The following is a 6,000-nucleotide window of genomic DNA, read 5'->3' on the forward strand; positions in this document are numbered from 1 at the left end:
CCACATTGGCCAGGCTGCTCTCAAACTCCTGACCTCAGGTGATCTGTCTGCCTTGGCCTCCCAAAGTGCTGAGATTATAGGCATGAGACACCATGCTCAGTTGAGGTCGTATGATTTTATACGGCATTTCCTCTTTCACCTGGCTCTCATTTTCTGTTTCCTCCTGCCATGTAAGACATTCCTTGCTCTTCTGCCATGATTGTGAGGCCTCCCCAGCCTTATGGAACTGCAAGTCAATTTTTCCTCTGTCCTTTATAAATTACCCAGTCTTGAGTATGTCTTCATTAGCAGCATGAGAACAGACTAATACAGATAAACTGATAGATGGCCAGCAGGAGGAAGTGTAATAGAAGATAAGTTACCCAAGAAGCATAGGGAAAAACAAACAAACAAACAAAAACAGTGAAAAATATGAAAGAAGGGTTAGGAAGTATTAAGTGAGAAAGTCTAACATATGTCTAGTTCACTCACACTTTGGGACAGATTAGGCAGTATTCAAAGAGATCATGGCTATTTTCCATAATTGAAAAAAAAAAAGACCATGACTATTTATTTACTCTGACTACAAAAACCCAGAAGAGAAGTCATAACTCTTACATTCAAGAAGGCCAATAGATCCTGAGCAGGATAAATAAAAATAAAGTCACATTTAGATACACTGTAGTAAAGCTTCAGATTCCCCTAAACAGAGAGGAAAAAGAAAAAAAAAATGCCAAAAAGAAACAATAACTAGATTAATAGTGGACTTTTTATTGGCAAGAAAACATGTCAGAACACAATGGAATAATCTCTTCAAATTGCTGAAGGAAATTAACTGTAGCTTTGATTCCAAAGGAAAGACAAAGTAAAGACATTTATAGACAAAAATTGAAAGGGATTACTACTAAGACGCCCATATAAAGAAGCTTTAAAAGGTTATTTTTGAGGAAGAAAAAAGAATACAGAAGAAAGATCTAACATACAAGATAGAATTTTGAGCTAAGAAAACAGGAAACTTCTGTTTAAACCTAAATTAACATTGGCAGTATAAAACCACAGTAATAACCGCCAATTTCTGGTGTTTAAAAAGTGAGATTGAATTAAAATACTAGGAAGAAGAGCATACAAATAGGAAGCCAGGAATGAAAGGTAAAGCAGCCTCACTGCACTTTGATTGTTGGTCAGAATGGTAAGGATATAAACAATAGGCTTGGTTAGCTTATATGTTAAAATGCCTAGGGTAACTTCTGAATGAATAGAAACAGTGTTTATAACTTCTAAATAAATACAGAGAAAATGAAAAAAAATCATTTAATGCAAAAGAAAGCGAGAGAGGGGAGAATATATAGAATGTAGAATAATTATCTCCTTAAGACTGAATATTTTTAGTTTAATCAACATTGTCTTCCAGCACAGAGACACTAAAATATGTATTCACTGGGAAACTTATTTCTTTCTAATCTTCAGGTTGTTTAAAATAATTTATAACCATATAGCAGATCTTTTTCTTTTTCTTTCCTTTCTTTCTTTCTTTTTTTTTTTTCCGAGACAAGGGTTTCACTCTGTAGTCCAGGCTAGAGTGCAGTGGTGCTATCTCTGCTCACTGCAATCTCTGCCTCCTGGGTTCAAGTGATTCCCCTGCCTCAATCTCCCCAGTAGCTGGGATTATAGGTGCACACCACTACACTGGGCTAATTTTTGTATTTTTAGTAGAGATGGGGTTTAATCATGTTGGCCAGGCTGGTCTGAAACTCCTGACCTCAAGTCATCTGCCTGCCTTGGCCTTCCAAAGTGCTGGTATTACAGGCGTGAGCCACGGTGCCTGACCCTTTTTCTTTTTTTAATTTACTGGTTTTTCTGTTCCCTCAATTTTTCTCTCTCTCTTTTCCTTCTTCCATCTGTTTATCTATCTGCCTATCTATTAATATCACCTATTTATCCTCCCATCCATCCATCCATCCATCCATCCAACCACCTGTGCAATCATCCATCCACTTCTCCTTCTATGCCCCAACCCTCTTTTCTTCTCAACACCTACCTATTATGCTCCCACCTACCTATTCTTTCATTCATTCACTTTATAACCAGGATTTTTTTTCCAACCCAGACCTCTCTCCAAGCCCTGCTACTTGACATCTCCTTAGACTTTTCATAGGTGCCTCAAACTTCGTATGTCCCAAACACAACCTTCGCTTCATCCCTACACAAAGTACCCCCTACCCAAGCCTTCATCATCACAGCAAGCGGCACCACCAACCATTTAACTGCTCAGGCAAAATCCTAGGAGTCGCCTTGATGATTCTTTGTCTCATGCCTCATATTCCATCCTCAGCAAGTGTTGTCAGATTCTACCCTGAGTCTGATGGTGTCTTGCCATCTCCACTACTACTATCCTCTGTCCACACCATCAGCCTTTCCTTTCTTCGAAAACACTGGAATAGTCACATAGCCACCATGCACCTTGGTCTTCTTACTATCCTTTCCCACAGCCGCCAGAGTGATCTTTTCAGTGTGAATTAGAGCATGTCATCTCATTCCTAAAAGCTCCTGTGGCTTCCCATTGTTGTCTAGAAATAAACAGAAAGTTTCCACTATGCCCCACGTGGCTGCTAGGATCTGACATCTACTCAGCCTCTGACCTGGTCTTCCTCTGAGTGTTACATTCCTTTGGCTCCAGCTCCACTGGCTGCCTTCCTGTTCTTCCAGCATGCCCAGCTCCTGTCTGACTCAGGCCTTTGGATCTGCTGCTCCCTCCTCCAGACCTGCAAGATCTGGTCTCTGCTGAAATGTCACATCCTCAGAGAGATGTTGTCTGAGCATGCTGTTTTATGTTCATCTGAACATTTATTTTTCAGCATTTGAAGTTATCCTTTAAAAGAAACAGCTCATTGTCTGTGCCTTTTGAGGGCAGGGACTTTGTTTATTGTTATATTCTCAGGGTCTATACTTAGGCCTGGGTCACAGTGGGGGCTCAGTTCTTATTTGTTGAATGACTGTTAGCCTTAATTAATTTCACAACTTGGAGTGGAATTAGCAATCAACATTGATTTGAACAATGACTTAAATCCCTATGATATATCAAATTAAGGCAAATAATCAGCCAATAAAAATACCTTTGGCACAAATTTGACCAATCAAAGGTTAATTACTATGTAAAGAGTTACTACAAACAAATAAAAAGAACACTAACACACTAGTTAAGGGTGCATTACAGTCCAGGCAGGACCTCACCTATCAGAGCTAACAAGGATTTGTACCTCCTCAGTCATGGTTTTGAGGTCTGCTGCCTCCTTGGTATTATAGGTGATCCAGAATCTCTCCTGGGGTCATGAAACAGGAGGTGATAATCCAATATTGTGCTGACATACTTACAGTCCTCACAGACCCTTTGAAAACAGCCCTTCCATTTTCTTTTTGCCAAGCTTTGGTGTAAGGCTTATTTGTGTTAGGCCATGCTGCCATCCTGTGAGAACATTTCAGAAGGCTCCCTCCCCTCTCACTGTACTGCATGAGAGTGGGCATGAGATGCCATCCTTAAGAACCACCCCACCCACTCCCAAGACATGAGGAAGTGTGCTCCCTTCACTCCCTGCTAGATCAATTCTGCCTTCCCTCCCATGCAGTGTTGGCCTTCCTCATTCAGACTTGTCGGAGAAAAGACTCCTGCATACTCTGCACAGAAACTCAGGCTGAAGTTTTGCAGTCTGAGAATGTTTTGACCACTCTCAGATGCTAGAAAAGCTAGGAACCCAAACTCAACACAAATTCTTCATGGAGTGAGAAGGAAAGATTCTTACACTTGTCCTAAGTCTCATTCATAAGGAAGGATAAGGCAGATGTTAGTAACACAATGACTATTTTGGTATATATCCTTTGCCAAATAGAATTACTCTGATAAATGTAAATAAATACTCTCCTTTTCTAAGTAGAGGGACCATCAATAATTACCAGGTTTTTTATTTCTCAAATTACAAAATACTTAATACCTATTCTATTTTATATCAATGCAAAGCACAAGTAAGAACTGGACATTTGTGGAGGGGCTATATAGAATCTATTAGGTTCATTTTTTTTCTTAACGCTTTGCAAAACTGAGTTAGTGCATGTGAGGATTTATTTATTATTGCAAGCAAATCAACTTAAGTATTAGAAACAATCTAATCACCATCTTATTTTGAAAGCATTAAGATAACTTACGTTGCTAAGCATTCAATTGATCTTTTGTTATTTGTCTTGTATTTTCAAATGATTATATTTCCCTGCAGACAGTGGCAACACCAATGAGAAATAGGATGTCCTTTCATCAGTGATATAGATTATTTCATTTGTAATATTCACTTATTAATATTATGCTTACATGTGTTTCATTCTTAATATTCCAAAGTCAATCTGTTCCCCAATAGTTTTTTGATTAGAAATGAAAATATTTCACATCAAACATTTTAATAATATTGTGAATCCAATTTGAAATATTTTTAAAGTGTGATAAAATGCCAGTAGCATTAATGTACAGAGAAACCATCTAAATTGATATAAAAATGACTTAAATCCGTATAAATCAAATTAAGGCAAATAATAAGCCAATAAAAATACTTTTGCCACAAATTTGACCAAAGGTTTATAATTACTATGTAAAGAGTTATTACAAACTAATAAGAAGAACACTAGCACACTAATTAAGGGGCACTATAGTCCAATGTTTAAGAGCTCAGGTTCTGAAGTTAGAGCAGGGTTTAAATCCAGGCTCTGTCACATTCTGTGTGATGTTGGACAAGAGCTGTATCATCAATATACCTCTTAGAGTTCTAATTCATAATACAGATATAATAAACATGACTGCTTGCAGTGTAATTGAAAAGAGTAAGATCATACATGAACAACTTTTGGTACAATTACTGGGACTCAGTACTTACTGTTATTTTGCCAAAAGATATAAATAGGCAGTTTGCAAAAGAAGAAATACAAATGACTAGTAGACATAAGCAGAAAGTTAATCTCCCTAGGAATCAGTTAGATACAAATGAATACAGCAATGGGAGGCCATTTTTTCTTGGAGAATTTGCATTTTAAAATATATTCTAATTCTCTATTTTGATGCATGTAGTGAGTTCTGGAATGAATATAAATTCAGACAATTTTTTCAGAAGGCAGCTTGGTAATCTTTATCTAGTGCTTTGAACATTTTCATAGCCTTTGACCAAGGCTTCAGCCATTGTTCTACTCCAGTGGGCATTACACATTGTAGTTTGACTTGGGGCTCCTGGAAGCAGCATTTATATAGAATACACTGTGTTTGGTGCTCCTAGGGTTGTACAGCTAGTGGTCCTGCCATTGACATGTTCAACTTACAGCAAGCAAGCCTAAGAAAATAAACAGAAGGGCACATATGGATTTATGTGCAAAGATGTTTGCCCAAAAGTAATCCACAAAAAGGCAAAAACTGAGAAGTAACCTAAATTTCAATCAATGGATGAAGAACAACATAAATCATTGTAGATTAATAGAAAGGAATTTTATATTGCCATTTAAAGTCACATTAGGAATCTATAATGACACAGGAAATAATCATACAAGTTCATTCTGAAAGGAAAATAGCTTTATTATTGCCTCTATCTAGAAAAGCAAAATGTACTCATTTTAAAAATTACACAATCTAGAAAAACTAAATAAAGTAGACACTAGTAATCTTAACATTCCAAAGCAGACATTTTTTATATAGGTCCTTACAAAGTTTTTCCACATGAATGTTCATATTGCTATGTAATGTAAAGTGCAAAAATTAGGCTGCTAAACTGCTAATTCCCAAGGCAGGGTGAAGTACTAAGGTATTTATTCGTGGTGGAGGGAAGATAGATGATTTCTTTTCTTGCTTTACTTATCTGTTTCTTGCCTCTAACATGTGTACAGTAAGCATGAATTACTTTATAAGAAAAACATCTTAAATAACATAAATGCTGTAAATAACTTTTTCTTACTTAAATTATGGCTATTTCTTTCAGTGCTCTGAAAGACGGAATATTT

The sequence above is a fragment of the Cebus imitator genome, unplaced genomic scaffold (genome assembly GCF_001604975.1).
Source record: "Cebus imitator isolate Cc_AM_T3 unplaced genomic scaffold, Cebus_imitator-1.0 Scaffold45, whole genome shotgun sequence".
In the NCBI taxonomy this organism is placed as follows: Eukaryota; Metazoa; Chordata; class Mammalia; order Primates; family Cebidae; genus Cebus; species Cebus imitator.